Source organism: Podarcis gaigeae (genome assembly GCF_964106915.1).
Source record: "Podarcis gaigeae genome assembly, chromosome: 3".
In the NCBI taxonomy this organism is placed as follows: domain Eukaryota; kingdom Metazoa; phylum Chordata; class Lepidosauria; order Squamata; family Lacertidae; genus Podarcis; species Podarcis gaigeae.
In genome coordinates, this window is record NC_139680.1 from 16,102,249 (window position 1) to 16,125,650 (window position 23,402).

The window sequence follows — 23,402 nt, forward strand, 5'->3', positions numbered from 1 at the left end:
ACTTGCATTGGCATGCTTTTGAACTGCTAGGTTGGCAGAAGCTGGGACACAGCAACTGGAGCTCACTCTGTCGCAGGGATTCGAACCGCCGACTTTCTGATCGGCAAGCCAAGAGGCTCAATGGTTTAGACCACAGCGCCACCCGCATCCCATGGGAAGAGCATCCCAGGTTCAGTCCCTAACATTTCCAGGTAAGGCTGGGAATGAGCCCTGTCTGAAACCATGGAGAACCACTGCCAGTCAATGTACTGAGCTTGATGGACCAATGCTTTGACTTGTTATATGGAAACTTCTGCTCAGGACCAGTTCAAGACATTTTGCTGTGGCATCCTGTGAAGTGCAGATGCTGCCCCATCCCCATTCCATTGGGTAGTCGAATCTTACATCAGTGGTGGTGATGGGACAACATCTTTTACCAGTACATTTCCAACCACAATTCAAAGTGTTGGTGTTGACCTTTAAAGCCCTAAACGGCCTCAGTCCTGTATACCTGAAGGAGTGTCTCCACCTCCATCGTTCTGCCCGGACACTGAGATCCAGCTCCAAGGGCCTTCTGGCGGTTCCCTCATTGCGAGAAGAGAGGTTACAGGGAACCAGACAGAGGGTCTCCTCGGTAGTGGCGCCCACCCTGTGGAACACCCTCCCTTCAGATGTGAAGGAAATAAGCAGCTATCCTATCTTTAAAAGACATCTGAAGGCAGCCCTGTTCAGGGAAGTTTTTAATATTTAACGCAGTATTTTTTTTTAACACTTGATTGGGAGCCGCCCAGAGTGGCTGGGGAAACTCAGCCAGATGGGCAGGGTATACATAATAAATTATTATTATTATTATTATTATTATTATTATTATTATTATTATTTTACCATGCCCGAGGATAGCAGGTTAACTTAGGGAGGAAGGGAAGATCACATGGCACATATAGTTCAGTTAGCACCAGGCCTGATTTCTTTTCCTAATACTTCAAAATATGAACGTTAACCGGAGTTTACAGTAACAGCATAGATGGGCTATTATTCTGCTGCATTATATGGCAGTTCATTTCTTTTGACCCGTATTAATATCATGTGCTGTATGACTGAGCTATGGCTTCACAGACATGAGAGATGGCCAAGCGTTCTGTAACTAACCACTCATGCAAAGGGCTGTGTTCACATCTTCCTATTTAAAAGAACCTTTGCTTGATGTACCATGCCCAAGATGACAAGTGATGTAGGATGTCTGGATGTTCTGCAGTGCGAATTTAAGCAATCTTGTAATTTGCTTCCCGATTTACCAGGAAGGTTGTCCCACGGTGAATAAAGCATTGGGCGATCTTTTCCAATTTCCTTTTATCCAATTGGTTTTGGCATCTTGAGGCAGAGCAAGGATGGGGAACCTGTGGTCTTCCAGATATTGCTGGTCTCCACCATTCTTTACATCGAGCATGCTGGCTGGGCTGATGGAAGCTGGAGTATAAGAACATCTGGAGCCCCCTGAGTTTGCCATCCCTGAGCTAAAGGAACCCTGATAACCAGATGGGGAAAATTTCTTTGCCTGAGACTGTGGAGAGCCACTGCCCATCAGACAATACTGAGCTAATAGTCCAGTAGTTTGACACAGTATAAGGGAGTTTCAGGTGTAATTCTGTTACACTGCACCACATAGCCTTTATCTAAACATACCCACCCACCATATAATGATTCTAAGACACATGTAGGGAAACTGTCAAGCAAATAAGGTTTTCTGAAATCCCAAGCAACATTATTTTAACACCTCAGGACATGATGTGTTTTGTTTTTTAAAGTAGATATTAAAATCGCTGGTTGCATATTTGCCATGTAGCAGAATTTGTTAGATTATGTATGTTACTGAAGGAGAAACTGCCCTGGCTGTACTATGCATTTCAGGAAAGTTGCTCTAAGGCCGTGTTTCTCAACTTGTGGGTACCCAGATGTTGTTGGACTACAACTCCCATCATCCCTGAGCTCTGGCCAAGGTTGAGGAAGGCTGTTCTAAGGTATTGGAACCATCACAAAGCAGCATGCAAAATTGAAAAAATCTTTACCATATGTTGCCTGTAATTTTCAGTTGGCTCTTTTGGAGCTGTATCTGTTACACTTTGCATACAATGCTGCTTTGCCCTGGATTCTCTCCAAAATAGTATTTGCAGATTTCAGGACCAATGTTAGGCTAGAAAAAGAAAAAGCAGCAGCTTAGGAATATTTCTGAGAGGAAATTTTCCTCTTTGGAAAACATGCACATGCATTGCATGACCATAATTTGCTAGAGGAAGAGCAGTAGAAACATCAGAGGATAAAACTGAAAATGAATAGGATAGGCCTAAAACTTCCCAAACTGAGTCTGACCAAACTGCGGGAGGCAGTGGAAGACAGGAGTGCCTGGCGTGCTCTGGTCCATGGAGTCACGAAGAGTCGGACACGACTAAACAACAACAAAACTTCCCTGTTCTTTTAGAAAGGACATTGGTTCTTTTGGATGTACCACAGTTGTTCAGTTCCCTTTTTCCTTTATCGTCTGTGATGCACTGGGTCTTGGTTTGACTAGTCTGCATTGTCCATGCATGACAAGGAAAGTGTTGTTCCTGCTCCTGCCGAGGGCATCGCTGGGGTAGTTGTGCTCCATCCTAGACTTTAAATGAGGGAGAGAATAAACATGAGCAGCTTTTTCCAAGAAATAAGTTATACAGTCGTACCTTGGATCTTGAACACCTTGGTACTCGGGTGTTTTGGTTCCTGAATGCCGCAAACCCAGAAGTGATTGTTCCGGTTAGCGAACATTCTTTGGAACCTAAACGTCTGACAGGGCTTCCACAGCCAATCAGAAGCCATGCTTTGGTTTCCAAACGTTTTGGAAATCGAACGTACTTCCGGAACGGATTCCATTCGACTTGTGAGGTACATTTGGTGAGGACAGAATCAGGCAACCCAAGTTTAAGAGGAAGGTGAGATTAAATATATTGCAGGGAGACACAAAGGGATTAAAAACTAATCCTGCCCATTTCTGTAGGTTTTATGACGTTTTCATGCTATCAGATATTGTATTGCAGTGTGTCCATTTGAATTGGTTAAATTTAATCATTTATATGATATTGCTTAATTTTATATTATTGTTCAAAAATACCTACTTTAGCTGTGCTAAGTGACTCCCTTCTCTTGGATATTGTACATGGTTAGGCTAAGTCAGCAGCCAAGGTGGCCGTCAGAGGAAGGACAGATGGACACACACACCTGGCTTGCATTCCTTGAACTGTCGCTTGGGGCAAAGGTCTCCATTTGCTTTTAAAGGCTACTTTCATCCAGTAGTAAACATTTTTATTTGAAAAGGTTCACAAAATTAGTTAGCAGTTCACAAAGCTGCAATCAATGCAGCCATGTTTTCAGCTTATCTATGAATTATGGGTTAACTGTCCTCCGTTATAATATGCTTTTAAATTATAGTCTGCAGAGGTCTGATTAAGTGTTTTATCTATCGTTTGCAGAAGTTAGTTTGAACGTCTCTGATTCTCTGACCTTCATAGCGGCCTTGGGAAGATGACCATTGTTTTCCCCACTAAGGAATTCATAAGAAATGTTGCTGCAATTAGCAAATGGCTGGTGCAAAGTTGAGCAATGTCAAGTATTTGATGTTAGTAATCAGGATTTATTGACACAAGATACTAATCCAAAAAGCATTAATGCTGGAGCAGCAGCTCTTGACCTCCTTGGTGTCAAGGGTATACCCCTTACCATCACATTGATCCCCCAAACACCTGCTGTCCTTAGTAACTTTCATGCTAACACCACCGTCAGATGTTGGGGAGCACTGAGCTCCCAAGTTGTGAGCCTTATGCCGCAACACTAGTTCAGATTCTCTTAGCATGCTGATTGACACATGCCTTCGCTTATATCCGTCGCTATGAAATATCATCTGCTCTAATTGCTGAGGTATTTCTGCTATTCTGGAAGATATAAAACTTTACTGTGCCAGTGTCATTACATTTTATTCCATTGTCTCACTGCTAGCACATGTTAAACGGCATTGTCGATTTCCTTTTGTCTGCCTGTGAACTGTAGCAGAACAAGGGCCGATAAGGAAAAGTGACCATTAACATCTATATACCGGCCGAGAAGGAAGTGTCAAGTGCTAAGAACACTTGTTCTTAGAAGTGTTTGGAAAGTGAAATAAATTCCCATCCCCTATACTTATTTAACAGAAGTTTATTCAAAGTCCTTTCTGAAAAAGTAAATAAATAAACAAAGTTGCAGATTAATCCAGATGGTGAATGCATAGCTTGGACCAGCAGATATCCCCCTCCTACCCCATTCCCAAATCAGCCATTGGATCCATGCCCAGTGCTGACAGTGTGGCTCCTAGATATTATGGTAATAGGTTCATTAAAAGTAGATTAGGCAGTCTCTGTAGTGCACTGAAGGGAATGCTATCACAGATTAAAAACAACACCCTCTGCCTAAATGGACTGATTCTTTGAAGGAGACAGTGACTACAAATCCTCATGCAAGCTACTCAGAGTAGCCCTTAGTTTTCCACTATGGTTGACGGACCAGAATAGGTGAAACATTGCACTGGACAAAGTCAGGAAAACTTAACGGGTCTACAAAAAAGTTGTTGTTATTTATCCAGCAATTGAAATATGCAATTGGGATTACCAAATACTGCGTTATTCAGGTGGCAGAGAAGTTTATTTTGTTGGTTGTCATATCCCCTTGACGATGTATAAATTGTACCCAGGTTTGTAAGCATAGTGAATGTGATTATTTGACTGCACTTTTGCCTCCTGATTCCCCTCTCTCATGTGCAAGGATGTTTACTGCGTCATCATAAAGGCTTCTGAAAATAGGTTAGTTTTGGCATAGTAAAGTTTAGAATGCCCAATGAAAGAAACTGAGTTCACATTTTATACTTTGATTTATGGTGCTAACCCAGTAATGGCCAAACTTGGCCCTCCATCTGTTTTTTTGACTACAACTCCCATCATCCCTAGCTAAGAGGACCAGTGGTCAGGGATGATGGGAACTGTAGTCCCAAAACAGCTGGAGGACCAAGTTTGGCCATCACTGTGCTTAACCCATTGTGACCCTGTTTGCATGTAACACTAAGCTAAACCATGGATTAACATGAACACACAGTCTCTTTGCTCTTCCTCCAGTCCTGCTGCTGATGTGAGCTAAGCCATGGTTTAGTTTTGGACTTGTGGTTTGTCTCAGTCCAGGAAAACCATAAGCCCAGATTTGGGCAACATGTAAAGCAAGACCATAGCTTTAGCTCACAGCAGCAGCAGAACTACAGTAGCAGCAAAATGACTGTGATCTCCTCTCTGGTACCACACGTTCATCCAAACCCATGGTTTGCCTTTGGATTATGTGCAAACTGAGCCTAACTGTGGTTGGTATTAAACTTAAAAATGCACAAGCAGAGCCCTTGTGAAACATCAGTCAAATAAAGTTTAGTTAAAGTAATTTCATATTGTTAATGTGTGTTGTCATATTTTTGTAAGGTTCATATTCATCTGAAATAAATATTTACTTTTCAGTCAGGCAATTTGTTGCAATGCTGAATGGAATGAAAGTGCTCCAGTCAGGATATTGCCTTTTTAGAATATTTTAAATGGATGTTTGTATGAATGGGCTTTAAAATAGCAGGCAAATGGCAAAAATAACAAGTGCATGTGAAGTAGTGTGTGCTCGGCTATGAATTACTATGTAGAATTTAAGAGCTATTATAGCTCTTGTATTTTTTATTCTTTATTGAAAGATAAAATGCAATATATATATATATATATATATATGCTTTCGTAGATTTTCACGGGTACAGGAATGCAGGTTTTGGTGTCCTCGGGTGTCTTCCCGTGTAAAAGTTGGGGTGTCTAGGCGACGTTTCGACGAGGTCTCACTCGTCATCTTCAGGCTGGTGCTTTCGGCTTCTTGTTACTGGAACAGAGCGGGATCTCAATGTTTGAGTTCCTATAAATACTGTAGAGGGGGTGTGGTGTCTAGCCTCCAATGTTCTGGGCAGAGAGGAAGTTCCCAGGCTAGTGTGCCTTTTCTTCTTTTGTTCCTTAATTACTTGAGAGATACCTTGAGTGATTTCTTGTGTGATATCCTGAGTACCACTTAGGTGGGTCATTAGGTGTGGATTAGTTGCTAAAGTCTTTGTGTCTTGACCTCTTGAACTTTGTGAAGAGTTTTCCTGAGAAGATGGCTGTATTGCACTTAGTTGTGCTTTGGCTTGGCTTCGTGTATAGGGGCGAGCTGTGGTTTTGTGGCTTGTGTCAGCCAGATCTGTGTAGGGATTGCAGGGGGGTGCAGCATCCGGAGGTGCCACCATGGATTGGCTACTGGATGGTGTCAGTAATTCATCTGTGGAGAGGGTCTGGGTTTGGGTCTGGTGTGGTTGATTGGTGTTGGCGTTCTGTGTGCCTTTGGATCTGGTGTCAGTTTTTGTGGGGAGGGCTAATTTCCAGATGTCTGGCAAGCGGGATGTGTCGTCACGCTTGTTCATGTTGTGAGGGTGTTTCTCTATCTCGATGGCTTCCATGATTATTCTCTTGTGGTGATGTTCCGTGTTAAAGAGCAATTTGGAATCTGCAAAATTAATTTCGTGTCCTGTTTCTTTCATGTGTTGGAAAAGAGAGGAAGTTTTTTCTTCTTTTTTGACGGCATTCTTGTGTTCTGCGATACGTGCATTTATTCGTCTGTTTGTTTGTCCAATGTACGTGGCTGGGCAGACTTTGCAGGGTATTTCATAGATCCCTTGGTTTTCCAACTGGATTTTATCCTTGGGGTTTCTGAGGATATTGGCTATTTTTTGGTTGGTGCAAAAGGCTGTTTTGATATTGTGTTTATGGAGGATTTTGCTAATTTTATCTGTAGTGCCCTTGATATAAGGAAGGAGGGCCATGCCATTGTTTTCTTCTGTGTCTTGGTTTTTGGGGGGTGTTTCCTTTTGGATTAGCTTCGTAATCCTGTTTTGCTGGTATCCATTGGCAATTAACACATTTGAGAGATTCTGTAACTCAGTTGTCAAGTGGTCTTTGTCAGCCAGGCGTTTGGTTCTGGAGATGAGAGTCTTGGCTACGGAGTTTATTTGTGCAGGGTGGTGGTGTGATTGTGCATGTAAGTAGCGGTTGGTGTGTGTTTTTTTCTGGTAGATAGTGTGTCCTAGGGAGCCATCAGGTTTTTTGTAGATTAGGACGTCAAGGAAGGGAAGTTGGTTGTTGAACTCAAACATTGAGATCCCGCTCTGTTCCAGTAACAAGAAGCCGAAAGCACCAGCCTGAAGATGACGAGTGAGACCTCGTCGAAACGTCGCCTAGACACCCCAACTTTTACACGGGAAGACACCCGAGGACACCAAAACCTGCATATATATATATATATATATATATATATATATATATATATATAATATGGCCATTACAATATTATCACATTTATCATCCAATATTAAAAGAAGAAAGGAAAAAAGTAAAGGAGCATCCATCTAGTTTACAGAGAAGCTTGCAAGAGAGACAAACCTTTTCCATAAAATAGACAAAATAATTAACACAGTTGGATATCATAAAAGTTAATAGCATTTTCTTCTAAACAATTCTTCCTCGATGTCTGTGCAGCCATCACAAACCTAGCTACTCCCGTCGATTATATTTCTCTGTATTACCCAACAGATAAACAGCTTTAGATGAATTACCTGCATATTTCCTCCTGTATAATAGATTAACAAAAATACCTTCCTATAATCCTCACGTATGGAACAATGCAGTTAATCAGTGATGGGGAATCTGTGATCTTTCAGAGGTTGTTGGAGTCAGCTGTCATCAGCCCCAGCCAGCACAGCAAATAATCAGAACTGTGGGAGCTGGACTCCAACAGCCTCTGACAGGCCACAGGTTCCCCAACCCTGCACTAAATAATAGGGGGAAATTCCCCATTCCCTTCCTTCCCCAGGGCTGCTTAAGACCTATTAGCCCTGATGCAAAGGAGAAGCCAGGAAACTCCTAATGTCAATGCTTGAGGATATTTTTTTATCATTTCTTTCTGTTAATATTCCAAGTTGCAAACCACCTTAGTGCCTTGGCAGAAAAGCAATATATAAATGCAACAAAGAACTCCTTGTTGCTATGAGCCACACGTTCATCACTGCGGATGCAGTGGAATTTTGCATAGGAACATGAGACGCTGCTGCCCCTATACCAGTCCAGACTGTCTGCCTATCTGGCCCTGCATTGCCTCATGTTGCCTGTTCTGATTGGCATGAGCTCCCGGGGTCTCAAGCTGTGGATCTCTCACATCACTGGATCTGCCTCTTAGTCAACCTGGGAATTTGTGCCTGCAAAGCATGTGCTTTACCACTGAGCTGCGGACCCTCCCAAATTTATTAACCCCTCCAAATAGTGTAACAGCATGATCTGAAATCTGACTGCCAGAGAAGTGTGTTCTATGGTGAGTCAGTGTATTTATTATACACCATACTCATGTTTGCCTAAGCATACAAATTTGTTATCTGAGGATGGGACAGGGGCACTCACACATGTCCTCTCCTAGTGCCCCCAATTAGAAATGCACTTAGTACCTTTTGATTGGAAGCCCTGGTTAGAGAGAATTACAAGCATATAAAGGGCTGAAAGCACATCTATCAGGGACAGTGATTGCTTGTGCACTCCTTCCCTATTCAAAGATAAAACCTTTGTGTGGTCAGGGAAATGCCTGAATGTGTGTATAGTTCACAAGGTATCAGACTAGGACAAGGGAGTACTGACTTGCATATAGAATTGTAGAATCATAAGGTAAAGGGACCCCTGACCATTAGGTCCAGTCATGGCTGACTCTGGGGTTGCGGCGCTCATCTCGCTTTATTGGCCGAGAGAGCCGGCGTACAGCTTCCGGGTCATGTGGCCAGCATGACTAAGCCGCTTCTGGCGAACCACAGCAGCGCACGGAAACGCCGTTTACCTTCCTGCTGGAGCGGTACCCATTTATCTACTTGCACTTTGATGTGCTTTTGAACTGCTAGGTTGGCAGGAGCAGGGACCAAGCAACAGGAGCTCACCCCGTCGTGGGGATTCAAACCACCAACCTTCCGATCGACAAGCCCAAGGCTCAGAGGTTTAGACCACAGCGCCACCCGCATCCCTAATCATAGAATTGTAGAATTGGAAATCACCCTCAGGACCTCAGTCCTGCCCCTTGCAATGCAGGAATCTCAAACACCCATGACAGATGGTCATCCCATTCAACCTCTGCTTAAAATATTCCACAGAAGGAGAGTCCACCACCTTCTGAGGGAGTCTCTTCTACCGTCGAACAGTTCTTACTGTCAGAAAGTTATTCCTGCTGTTTAGTCAGAATCTCCTTTCTTGTAACTTGAATCTATCAGTGCAGATCCTACCCTATGGAACAAGAGAAAACATGCTCGCTCCATTTTCTACGTGACAGCCCATTAGCTATCTGAATATGGCTATCACATCATATAAGTAGGTCCTTGTTCCATGCCTGTCATTGTTCCCTTAAATCTAGTGTGCTTTAGAGTTGCACTAAATATCTGTGATTTTCATTTTCACCTCGGTATATCCCATATTTCTGGCAGCGGGGAGTATATTCAATGCAGCAACAGCTTTCCAGGTTACTGCAGATCATGATCATCACAATAGTGGTGACCTTTGGCACAAGATACTGTGCATCTATCAGAGCAATACAACAACTGGCTCTGCTCTCCAAAATTTTGGCAGAGAGTAGAATGGATCTACATTCTGATCATACAAACCTGTGGCTCAGATCACAGAAGCCAGAATGGCTTCCATGTGCATGTGCAAAGAGGCTTAACTAGCCTTCCTGCATGGAGCTTGAAAGGCAACCTGGTACTGTGCTTACAGACACCCTCAGGGTACTGTAAGAGGCTGCCATATATGTTCTGAGGCTCCCAAGTGCTGAACTGGTGCTCCCTGGCTGCTCAGCTAAGGTATGGTTAAGAAATGCAAGGCAGCCTCCGTTATAATACCCAGCAATAACCCTGGTTGTTCAAGGAGGCTGGCTTGATTGTACAGTGGTACCTCGCAAGACGAATGCCTCGTAAGACGAAAAACTCGCAAGACGAAAGAGTTTTTCGTTTTTTGAGTTGCTTCGCAAGATGAATTTCCCTATGGGCTTGCTTCGCAAGATGAAAACGTCTTAGAAAATGTATGTACAGTACATTTTCAATGCATTCCTATGGGAATCCGTGTTTCGCAAGACAAAAAATTCGCAAGATGAAAAAACTTGCAGAACGAATTAATTTCGTCTTGCGAGGTACCACTGTATCTGTGATGGCCACTGGACCCTGAAAGCACCAACTATTTACCTCACCCAGTGCTCAGAGCAATTTTAGAAGATGGACTCCATCTCTTCACTCTCTCTGTGTGTCCATTCCCACTCTGAAATTACTTTTGCCCAGCCACCACTTCAGTTTCTCTCCTCTGGTTTCCTTTCTTTCTAGCTGCAGTGTAACTGGAACAGCAGCAAATTGGTCAGTTCTTTAATTGTGGGACCGGGCCACGGGAATGCCTAAGCAAGGGGTCGTTAAAAAACACACATCAGTGATCATCTGTTCAGTTTAGGTTTCAAAACTTCCCATGATTTAGTTAAAGTTTAATTAGAGCAATTGTGTCTCTCACAAAATATCCCCTTAAAAATAGTTAGCGTATAACAGAATTCTCCTAATTACAGGAAGGCTGTCCAAGCCCATCAAAGGAAATAATTCCAACTAGTGCAAGGGCAATACAGCCTGGATCCTGCCCCCCACCCAATTTAGTAGTCTAGGTGTGTCTCAGCTTAACCACCATCCAGCTTCTTCGTAGTAAAACTGTTGCAATGTGGGCTCCTCTTTTTCCTTATAAAAAATTCCTTGATTTTTTTTTTCTTATACCCTTCACAATTGAACAATGTTCTTTGAATGTTTCAAGACAGTTTCCAAACATGTTCTATTCATTTACCCCAACATTTGGCTTCACATTTTTAAATGACAAACTTCTTTCCCAAACCACCATGCTAATTTCATCTGTCGAAAATGAGTATAGACAAAATCCTTTAAAGAGACTCATTGCTTAGTATGAGAGAGGAGGCCTCTTTAAATCACACGTAAACCTGGAAGGCCAAATACTTTCTGGGCTAAATTATTGCTGGTAAGGATGTTTATCTAATAGACTGTGTCTAAACCCATTTTGATAATACTTTTACTTGGTTGAATTCATTGTATTTACTTAGCAGATTCAATCCTGTTTTGGTAACTGAAGTTAGAAATCCCAGCTAAAGCATGTCATTTTGCTAACAGCTTTCTTTCTGAGATAAACAACAATAATATGTTCCTTCCCACCTTAATGTTCACCTTCTGAAACTACTTATCCTACAATCATGTGTGTTTCCTCTGGGCCTCCTTTCCAATCTCTTTTTGTGGTTTAGTAAATTTGTTCCAAGTTCTCCCTTATTTGAAATATACTCAACAGTATTAGAAGAGCATTGATACTAGCTAACTGTAGATTGCCAAAGTTTCTTGAAGCACCTTTTCTGAATTGCACATATGAAATGAACTTTAAATGGAAGGAGACTAAATTCTCCAATTCAAATGAAGCCTTCAACTATATGCCTAGAATCTTTGTGCTTTCTACAATACTGTACAACTGATAACTTTAAAGGAAAAAATGTTAGGTTTTTTTAAAAGTAAAAAAAATAAATAGTTTTTTATAGCTTTCTTGTTCTGACTGGCTAAGGTTGCCTGTTCCTATGAAATTACTAACTTGGGAAATGGGGAGATAGATGCCTGTATAAGATTTCTCAAAATATCTGTCCACAAACAAGCAACCAAAATGGGTTATCAGAGGGAGAAACTGTATTAGTTCGTTGCTAATACACCTACTCACCCTAGTTGAGACAGATTACAAATTAATAATGAATATGAATTCATTTAGTTCATTCGTATCAAAACTGCTGGAAGGAAAATGGAGGGTGATGTTGATCAGGTAATGGGGATACAGTGGTACCTCGGCTTACATATGCTTCAGGTTACATACGCTTCAGGTTACAGACTCCACTAACCCAGAAATAGTGCTTCAGGTTAAGAACTTTGCTTCAAGATAAGAACAGAAATTGTGCTCTGGCGGCGCGGCGGCAGCAGGAGGCCCCATTAGCTAAAGTGGTGCTTCAGGTTAAGAACAGTTTCAGGTTAAGTATGGACCTCCGGAACGAATTAAGTACTTAACCCGAGGTACCACTGTACATTCTTTGCTATTATTGTATGCCATATGGTGAACACATGAAATTGATCATCCCATCACTACATTTTATATTAACATAAAAAATTCATATTCCATTAGTTTTTTGTTGCTGTTTGCATTCATTTGTATATAGCAGTGGTAGTAGTAATAATAATAATAAATAGTCTGATCCAGATGATTCCTAACCAGAAAATCTGATTCAGTCGGCCCACTAAGAATTCTGGTTTCAGCTTGAATTCAAAACTTAAAAGAACAAAAATTGAAACTGAGTTTCTTTAAAATGGTATAAGTATAAAAGTACTCCCTGACAGCTAAAGATGAACTCGACAGGTGCTAATTTCTACTCTGAGTGAGAGAATGGGACAAGGACTTTATTTATACTGAATTTGACAAGCAATGTCCATTCAGATTTTGAGTGGTTGTTCTGAACAAATCAAAGATAGGAAGGATTTCGTAGTCTCAGAGCCTTGGCTTTTCTGGCTGATAATGTAGTGTCACATGATATATATTTACTTACCTGGAATAGCACCTATTAAAGTTAAATAAAATAGGAGGGAGTTCGACTCCTTTCAAGTAAAATATTGATTAGAAGAGTCACCACAGGATAGGAAATGTAGCAGAATTGAATATTTCAGAGACTAGAATTTCTGTGATAATTTCCCAATAGCAATGAACTGAATTGTTGTTGTTGCTGTTGTTGTATGAGCTTGCTGCTTCTAGAGGACTAAGGAAGCAATGTAGAAATGTTGAAATCAATGAGCATCTGGTTTGCCCTTTCATATATCTTTTTCTTGGACAGACATCTATAGGCGCAAATATACAGGATTTCAGCTATACTATACTCTTTTCCTACAATCTTTTATTGTAACTCAAAATGTATGCACAGTCTCTTGTATCAGCCAAATATGGGCTAATTGAAAATCTAATCTTATTCAGTTTTTTTTCTTTTCTCTTTCTCTTGTGCATTACAGCTGCATCCTATCATCCCCTCCCCCACATTATAATACTGCAGCATAAAACTAGCACCCATAATTTCATTATATCATGGCAAACAAACACAGTTTCAGTTTTATTTAAATATATATACCAGTTAATTTTTAAGTTGTTAACAGCTAGCCTGCTTACCTTGTGGGGTTTTTTTATAGATTCTTTGTTCAGTTTTGGGGGTGGGTGGGTGGAATATCAAGCCAAAGGGTGATATCTGATTGTGGCATTGTGCACTCACAACAGACTGCTCCCCTACTTCTCCTGCCCACTGCTGACCCTCTAACTCTACTCCTGAGTATTGGTGAATCTTTGGAACAGAGTGGGTGGAGACAGAGGTTGCCAAATAGTAAGGGAAGTTCCATCACGTCTGTTGAAACAATGTTGGATCACATTCAAAACTTGATTACGTTTGCTTGCTTTAATGAGACTATGTTGCACCGCATAAAAATATATTTTGCTACATTTGTGTGCTCTTCTTTTTTTAAAAAAAGTTTCACGAGAACCTCTAGCACTAGGAAGGTGAGGAGAGGGCAGCTAAGATCACGTTGAATCTTGAATCTTCCTTTAAAAAATAGTAATAAAGGATTTCAAAATTGAAGGATTTTTTTGGTTCCTTTCCCCCTTTTTATAGAGTTTGCACACAAAAATTCCCCTTCAGCAGAAAGGTGAGGAATCTGTAACTCTCCAGATGTTGTTGGACCAATTCCCAATATCCTTAACCATTGGCTTTGCTGTTTGTGGCTGATGGGAATTGGAGACCCAATAACACCTGAAGAGCCATTGATTCCCCATCTCTGAATTAAAGGCTGGAGGAGTGAAATACGATCTAGACCCAGATGGCTGCCAAGATACTGGCCAGAGAGCAGGGGACAGATAACTTCAGTGGCATTACTTAACAGCCACAACAATTTCCCCCCTCTGTTTGATATGCATAGCAGGGAAGCACACAACCTCTAAGATAAGAATCAAGAACTCGTGGCCCCTTCAAATGTTGTTGTCACCCCAGTGCCCAGCAGTCCCATCCAACATGGCCAGTGGTCAGGGGTGGAGGGTGCTTCGTCCAGCAACTTCTGGAGAACTACAGGGTCTCTTGGTTTGTGAGGGGAAAGTGTTTCTGAAGGTCACAAAATGTCACTAGAACTGGGGACGAAGTGCAGATTTGTCACTTATCTTTCACTTGAGAGGTAATATCCAAGAGGTGTCCTTGACACTTGCATAAGCAACACTTCATACATAACTAATAGCCATGCATCCAGTTTTTGGGGGACAAATGTCACTCTCCCAAACCATAAAATATTGTGATATAGCCCCACAATAGAAGCACAAGTTCTGGGGAAGGCATAGCTGAATGTACACAAACAATTGATTTTGTGGAAAGGCTATTCTAGTGCAGAATCTAAAGTCTTTGTGGACAATTTCAACCCCCCCCCCCCCACACACACCTTGGGCTTGGCAAGGCATTTCCCATCATATTTGACCTTACTTGATTTTATAGAAAGTGTTTTTTGAGAGCTTTGTTATATGTTGAAGTGACTCTAGCTCCAACTTTTAACACCCTTTCCCAATTAAGATGTTCTGGCCTTCAACTTAAATATCTCTTCTCAGCTGCTGCCAATTGATTTCTCCCCTGGTAATGCTTCTGACTGAAAATCTAGCAGGAAAAAAACCAACAATTTAATTTCTCCCCTCCCCCCGCCCTTTTTTAAGCTAACTTGTTTTTCAATACAAAGTAGGCAGGCTTTTCGGGAATGGCATTTCCCCTGTGCTTATTGGGATTGCCAAGTTTTCTTATTGGTACCCACTCCTATGCTTATAAAAGAAGCACAACCATCAAAAAAGCACAGCAGACCAGTAGTGGAGCTGCAGTTTGCTCCATTACCCTGTGGGTAGTTGTCTGCGTTTTTGCTTCTCTTCATTCATGGGTTGGCAAAGGAGGGGACAGCTTCCTTGACCAGTGTGCTGTATTTCTATGCTGGCCAGGGAGGAAGGGGCTTCACAACCTCTGTTGTCAGCATAGAAGCTGGAAGAGAAAGAACAAATCTCTCTCTCCACACTGTCAGCCCACACACTCAGCTGAATGAGATTCCTGGTTGCTTATGGTGACCAGGTGGTAAGTGATTGTATTCCAGGCTACTTTACAGTAGCTTGGTTTGCAAACCTCAGGTGGTAATAATGTTCATCCCCATAGAGCAGCCTTTTTCAACCTTGGGTCCAACATATGTTCTTGGACTACAACTCCCATCATTCCTCACCAGCATGGCCAGTGGTGAACAATGATGGGAGTTGTAGTCTAACCACACTTAGGGACCCAGTGTTGAGAAAGGCTGCCATATAATGAACTGTTTGTGATTTCTGGGTGAGGGAAAAGCTGTTGTGAAAGGCTCAGGTGCAGATCAAGCATTTCCCTTCTCATCAGCTGACTGTTTTAGATTTCTTTCTGCTTCACCATTGTGCCCTCAAGCTGCAGGTCACATTTAGTGGCAGAATGGCCTTTAATGGCACATATTTAGGAATGAAACAAAAGACCAGTTCATGCATGCAACAGAGGGAGAGTAAAATCCTAACGTATATGGTTGCTTAGTTTGTGTTATGGCTTGGATCTAAAAATGCTTGAGCAAGGCTCATGCAGTGGGGCTTTCTCACCCGCTCCTCCCCACTGCAACCCCCTGAAAAGCCATTTCTGAAAGAATCTCCAGCACGCAATGTGATGTAGTTGGGCAGCTCTAAAGAGAGGGATTCGTGGAAACTGGACTTGGCACAAGAAGAATCTAGACAACATCATGGCAGAGGCCCATCTATATGCTGCAACTGGTCCAAAGTTGGAGGACAACAAAGGTAAGCTTATTGGTTGCACATGGGTAGCGTTCATTAAGAGTCAAACTTTGGATGAAATGCACTCTTCACTTTCTTGCTCATTATAAACTATGAGGCTTTTGATGAAATGGCAGGATCCTAAAAAAACAAAACAAAACAAATTGAACTTCAGGGTGACTTGCAAAAGTTTAAAACTATTACAGTTCTGCGAAGAAAACTAAATCCAACTACAAGACAGTTGTAATGTGCTCCTTAATAATTTCTCTTGTTCATATATAGTGTGTCTTAATAAAAAATAAATTTGAGTTAATTTTGAGATACTCCAAGGATATCCCCAATGATTTCCTTTATTGCAAGCTTTTGCTTAACATTTACATGTGCTAGTTTATATGTATAGGTGTAAATTTTAAAATATAGTAATTTAAATAGAAATGTTACACCATTGTAGTGAAGGAGGTGCCCACATGCCGATGTTTGCCTATCATCCATGTGTTGACTGTTAATGGGCAACTTCAAAGCCCCATCCCTACCTTCTTAGGGCTTTTTAAATATACTTGAACCACAATTGAACTGGAGAGCCAGTCAAATAGAGGACTGTCCTCTGTACAGCATGATGCATGGCCAGCCTAGCTTTGTGGCACCTAAGAGGCTAAACCACGTGCTGCCTTTCTAGTATTTGTGATACCATCTTTTTATGTGAACCCAGTAGAAATGCAAAGTCATTATTATACAAAATATTTTTTTAAAGATGAAACTTGCCCTTTTTCTGACTTTGTTAACTTGTGTGCATTGAGATCTTTCTTTTTAATATGATATGTATTGCTATTGCAGTGTTTTTTAAATTGCTGCTGCTAGTGTCACTTGTATAGTCTTAGGTAATGGTTCGCTAGGCACAGTCTGTTGCTTCTCAGGCCAGGATGCTTGAGATGAATTTTAATCCCGAAATGTAGAACTCCTACTGTATAAGGTCATTAAACATTATCAACAGCTCATTACCTTGAAAAGAGATCTCCTTAAGAAGTCAACAGGAACCTGTGTAATATGAGAGATATAGAAGACTGTGAATTTTGAGGAGAGAGGGATAAATTCATTTGAATAACTTGTACTCCTTTGGCAAATGTTCTGATTGGAAACATCTTTGGCATTCTTTTCTTAGTTTTGTTTCTCCATCCAATAGAGATTAGTTAGGCAGATTTGTTTAGTAGTGACATCTTGAAGGGCATCCAGAAAAAAGTATTTTAATTAACTCCTTGAGTGGTCTGGAGGGTGGCAACATGAGAGCAGGCCTTTTCTGCAGTGGCTCCCTGTCTGTGGAATGCTCTCCCCAGGGAGGTTAATCTGGCGCCTGCATTATACACCTTTAGGCTCCAGGCAAAAATGTTCCTTTTTAACCAGGTCTTTGGTCCATCTGATTGACACCCAATGCCCTTTTCAAATGTGTTGGGGGGTGTTATTGGGTTGTTGTTGTTTGTATTTTTATATTGTGATCTTATCCCGCGAACTGCCCTGAAACCTGTGGGTATAGGGTGGTATACAAATTTAATTAATAATAACAACAATAATTTTAGATGGTTGTAACTTGTCCTGGGACCTGCTAGTGAAGGAGGGTAATAACATGAATAAACACGCAAGGGGTGATTTCTGGTCTTCCACTGTTCAGCAATATAGGGCAACACTGAAAAGAAGGAGAGGGCCGCTGTGGAGCTGCAATGAATCACTTTGTGATTTGTCAAAGGCACGGGGCCTTTTGCATAGCCTTTTGGTGTGTGGCAGTTGCACCAGAGAGGCAGAGAGGTAAATTAGATAGCTAATGCTCAGTAGGTGCAGGAACAACAGAAGCCTGAATATAAAGGGATAAATTTCATTTTACATACTTGTAAAAAGCTGAACATGGATTAAAAGCCATATAAGGAAACTTAGTAGTGTCAGTTGAGTGCTGGTGGTTGCTAGGTTGCGGAGGTCCTTGTGACACGCCCTTCATTGTGACACCTCCCTCTGCTGGCTCCTTGGTCACTAGGACTCTAGAGGCATAGCGATCTCCTTTGGTTTGATCATTCAGCGAGTGAGAGAGAAAGTGGGTGGAGGTGTAAGTAGACTTTCTCATCAGCATCTGCTTTCTGTGCTGATAATGCTCCATGACAGTCTTAGGGAACATTTAAAATAGGGAAGTCCTAAAGAACAGCAGGACATTCCAGGATCAAATCAGAAACTGGGACAGCTTATCTGGGACTGTCCCTGGGGAATAGGGGCACATAGGGGGTCTGGTACCTGGCCTTTGACACCAGAGAGTTGTATTTTCAAGACTCGCCCTGTTGACATCCAATGCCCTTTTGTGTTTGGGGAGGGGTTAATTAGGTTGTTTAAATTTTTATTATGTATTTTTATATTGTGATCTTATCCTGTGAACTGCCCTGAAACCTGTGGATATAGGGTGGTATACAAATTTAATTAATAGCAACACTAATAATTATAATTTAAATGGCTGTAACTTGCCATGGGACCTGCTACTGAAGGAGGTTAATAAAATGAATGAACACGCAAGGGGTGATTTCTGGTTTTCCACTGTTCAGCAATATAAGACCAAAGAGGCAGAGAGGTAGATTAGATAGCTAATGCTAAGTAGGTGCAGGAACAATGGAAGCTTGAATATAAAGGGATAGATTTCATTTTACATATTTGTAAAAACATGGATTAAAAGCCATATAAGCAAACTTGGTAGTGTCAGTTGAGAGTAGTGTCAGTTGTGTACTGGTGGTTGCTAGGTTGCGGAGGTCCTTGTGACACGCCCTTCATTGTGACACCTCCCTCTGCTAGCTCATTGGTCACTAGAGCTCTAGAGCAGGGGTCAGCAACCTTTTTCAGCCATGGGCTAGTCCAATGTCCCTCAGACCACGTGGTGGGCTGGACTATATTTTGAAAAAATATATGAATAATTCCTATGCCCCACAAATAACCCAGAGATGCATTTTAAATAAAAGGACACGTTCTACTCATGTAAAAACACACTGATTCCCGGACCATCTGCGGGCCAGATATAGAAGGCGATTGGGCTGCATCCAGCCCCCAGGCCTTAGGTTGCCTACCCCTGCTCCAGAGGCTGTGGCGTTTGCTTCCTAGGATGGGTAATAAGGAATGGGTTAAAATGGGTGTGATGTGATTGGCCAGTGAGAACGCAAGGGGGGAGTAAAAGATAGAGTGGGAGGTTTTGAAAGACAGTTGAGGTTTGGGAGTTGGGATTTGAGGGTTGTCAGTTGGGAGTTGAGGCTTGGGTGTTGAAGAAGGAAGAGGGTGGAATAGGCAGTGGGTTGGTCGAGTTGTATTGTGAGAGAGTGAGAGGAATTGTTAGGTTGAGTCAGATACATAGTTGAAATAATCAGTTTGGAGTTGTTAGGAATTAAGATTAAGAAACTGACAAGAGAAAAAATAAACTGAAACCATACGCTTGTTCCTGCATTTAAAAAGAAATGATTATTTGTTATTGTTAACAACTGTCTGGACTCCGTGTGTCCCCATGAGAAGCGGGGTGGTGGCAGCGAAGAAAGCAATCACAGTGGTGGCACAGGGTCAATAGACCGTCAAACGTCCGGGGGGCCCTGTGTGTGATCGCCACAGAGGCATATCAATCTCCTTTGGTTTGATCATTCAGCGAGTTAGAGAGAATGGATGGAGATGTAAGTAGACTTTCTCATCAGCATCTGCATTCTGTGCTGGTAATGCTCCCTGATAGTCTTAGGGGACATTTAAAAGATTAAGATCAGGAATGATTTTAATGCTTCAGCCAGCCCTTCTGGGCATCTTTATGACTCCACCCACTGTTTTGTAACAGTGAAGGGAAGTGAGTGTGGATTCTGCTTACACTTTAGGAAAAGCAAAACTAATAAGATGTCATGCATTGGAAAAGGGTGTTCTTTTTGGGCTAGTGACACAAGAGTCACTTGATAACTTGCCATGGGAGCATTAAGCATGTCCTCTGGAGAGGGTGATATCTTGCATTGTCTTCCTCCCCTTCCTGCCTTCCAGGGCCCATCTTTCAAAGGACAGCCAAGGTACAAAACCCTTCAGCATGCTGATGTTTCTTTTATAGTAATATTAGTATTTGGTATTTGATGTTTCCCTTTTAAACGTCCCTTCTCCACACTAAGCAAACCCACCTCTTTCAATGAGATGATGAGAATTGTCTAATAATATCCAGAGGGTGCTATTCTGGCTACAGTATTCAAGCACTCTCTTCACAGGATACCCATTATGATATGTCTCGGAAAGTGAATTCATCTTGAGCTTTGAGTCGTGAATGCCCAAACCAGTTTAGGGATGTAGATCAGGAGAGTACAGTGAGTCCCATTTCTCACATTTGAACAGGCCTTCTCTGCAGTGGCTCCCCATCTGTGGAATGCTCTCCCCAGGGAAGTTTGCCTGGCACCTTCATTATACACCTTTAAGCGCCAGGCAAAATTTTTCCTTTTTAACCAGGCCTTTGGTTGATCTGATTGACATCCAATACCCTTTTAAAATGTGTTGGGGGAGTTTGTTGGGTTGTTTTTATATGTTTTGTGGTTCTGGTTTTGTTCTGTGAGTCACCCTGTATAGGGCAAGAATATAAATTCAATCAATCAATCAATCAACAAACAAACTCTGTTAGCAAAAATGCCACTATTTAGGGTGATTCAGAAATAAATGATCCATTGTCTTTCAACTGCGTAATAAGGGAAGTTGTTCATTTTTACAGATTGGTGTACAGATTTTTACGGATTGGTGATTCTCCAATCCGTAATTCAGAAAAGGCCACCACACAGTGGCAGATCATTGTTTTGAATGCAGAATGTCACAAGGACGATCCCCTGTATCTTCAGATAGGGCCGAAAACCTGGGGAACCACTGCTAGTCAATGTACGTAATACTGAGACAGATGGCAGCTTTCTAGTTTCCTATGGTAATAAATGAGCTGTGGACTTTCATTCCCTTCCTTTCTTCTGTAATGACTTCGATCTCTGTCTACGTTTGTCGCTCATCATTGATGTCCAAATCAGTAAACAATCGCTAGTGCTTTTCTTTCAGATCATTGTTCTGCTTCTGGGTTGGATTGAATATTGGCAAACTATGGTGCATGCTAGGGGAACTGTCTGAGATACTAAGGGGTGAGGGAGGAAGCATGAGAGCCTGTGGCTCATTTATAATTCTCCAAACCAAGAATGGCCAATGTGGTTCCCTCCAGAGGTTGTTCAACTCCCATTAGTGCCAGCCAGCGTAGCCAATGATCAAGGGTGATGGAGGACCTCAGATTGGCTGCCCCTGATTTAAGAACATTTGTCTCATTGAGATGCTATTTTTGGCTGCTGCTCCTTGATAATGACAGGAATGTATAATTCTGTTTGCTTAAGCAAAGATAGCCTGCAGGTGCTTTGATAAAGCAAAAGAAAGAAAATCAAGTCACCAGTGCATCATTAAATAGCCCCCCCCCCAAAAAAAATCCCAACATAGGATTGTTATACATGATAGTGTAGACTATATTTTAAGGCTGTATCTTTTCATTTGTGTAGGTACGTGCTAAGCAATATAACACCTCTTTCTTCTCAACTCCAGCTAAGTTAAATGTACTGTGGTGTCCTTAATTTTGCCTCTTTCCCCTTAAGCAATCATTTCCATTATTTTGGGCTTTGTAATTTTGTGTAATAGAAATATGTTGCAACGGTACTCACACAATTTGGCTTTTTATTATGATGGATTGTAATGGGGATTATTATCTCAAATGTATAGTTCAATGGAGGTCGTGTAGCTTTAGTTGTTAGTGGTAGGCTAGCATGCCCTTTCCATTCAATTATCAATGCCGAAAATTACTTGGCAATGTCTCTGTCTCATGATTATTATATTTTGCTTTGCTAGAATAAGATGGTCTCCCCCACTATACTCAAAGTCAATAAAAAATACAATGAAGTTATTTACTGTTGAGGGAGCCCTTTTTTGTATTTGGTTTCTTCAAGGAAATGTGTGATGAAAATTAAAATTGAAAATCCTATTTGAAGGAAGATTACACAAAGCATTGCTAGCTTGAAACTGCAGTGAGGATCAAAGAGGTGTGAGAGGGAGCAAAAAGGGGCAGGAGAATTTAGAGCCAAAGTTTTCCCTAAAAGAAGGTGAGGACTTGTAGCTGCTGGCCAAAGTGCTAGTGGAAGTTGTCTCTAGTCTACTGGGAAAATCTTGGAAGGAAGGACAGTAAAAGCCTGTAAATAATCAGGCCCAGAGCCAGATTTTTGGGCACCCTGGGCAGACTGCCCATGTTGGGCTCTCATCAGTGCTGACATTATTCTTGAAGAGTCCTGTCTCTAGGAAGCCAGGAAGCTGTCTTATACCTAGTTGAGAGCATTGGTCCATCTGACTCAGTTTGTCTACACCAGGGGTTGTCAACCTGGTCCCCTACCACCCACTAGTGGGTGTTTCAGGATTCTAGGTGGGGGTTCTATGGCACAAGCTGAATCCTCCTTCCATCGAGCACTGGTGGGCGGTAAGGAAATTTTACAATTAAGAAAGATGCATTAGTGGGCGGTAGGTATAACAAAGTTGACTACCCCTGGTCCATACCATGGTGCCCTACAGATGTTATTGGGCCATTGGTAATGGATGGAAACTGAAGTCCAGAATCCCTGGAGGGCATCCTGTTGGCTATGCTGATCAGCTGTGGCTCTCCAGCATTTTAGTCAGGAGTCTTTCCCAGCCCTACCCCAAGATGGTGGGGATAGAATCTGGAACTCTATATCTGCAAAGCACTTGCATTGTGTTTAACCTATGATCATTGCCTTAATCAATATAGGAGATGTGGGAATGGCTCTGAGAGGGAAGTAGGGAGGTGACTGGGAAAAATAAGTTGAAAAGTGCTGTGTAAAACATTCATCAAAGAGAACAAGGCATACTACTTGACGCTGAACCATTGTGCATATCATGTAGTTTAAATAAATCTCAATTCCTTCTGTATAGCTCACAATAATCATCGTCCAATACCAGACAGAGGGTCTTCTTGGTAGTGGTGCCCGTCCTGTGGAATGCCCTCCCATCAGATGTCCAGGAAATAAGCAACTATCCTATTTTTAAAAGACAACTGAAGGCAGCCTTTAGGGAAGTTTTTAATATTTCATGCTGTATGGTTTTTAATACTTGATTGGGAGCCACCCAGAGTGGCTGGGGAAACTCAGACAGATGGGTGGGGTATAAATAAATAAATTATTATTATTATTATTATTATTATTATTATTATTATTATTATTATTATTATTTTCCAATATTCTCACCCTCTTCAGTTGTTTCCGACATTCGGGCTACCTTTAGTTAGTCTGGAGGTAAAGTTCTGAAACCTGTAATTTCAGAAAC

The 23,402-nt window shown here is 41.7% G+C and overlaps 1 protein-coding gene and 2 long non-coding RNA genes across 6 annotated transcripts in view; 1 reads left to right on the forward strand and 2 right to left on the reverse strand.

The window, feature by feature from the left end:
• Nucleotides 1–23,402, forward strand: part of MACROD2 (mono-ADP ribosylhydrolase 2) — a 981,328-nt gene that overhangs the window by 375,096 nt on the left and 582,830 nt on the right. The window lies entirely within an intron of this gene.
• Nucleotides 1–23,402, reverse strand: part of LOC310840809 — a 603,259-nt gene that overhangs the window by 317,872 nt on the left and 261,985 nt on the right. The gene's annotated exons all lie outside the window — the stretch shown is intronic.
• Nucleotides 12,567–18,000, reverse strand: LOC310840707. The gene is made up of 4 exons (XR_014562022.1): nucleotides 17,918–18,000; nucleotides 17,040–17,075; nucleotides 14,713–16,181; nucleotides 12,567–12,966 (listed from the first exon to the last, which is right to left on the reverse strand). It is a non-coding gene; the product is annotated as an uncharacterized lncRNA (long non-coding RNA).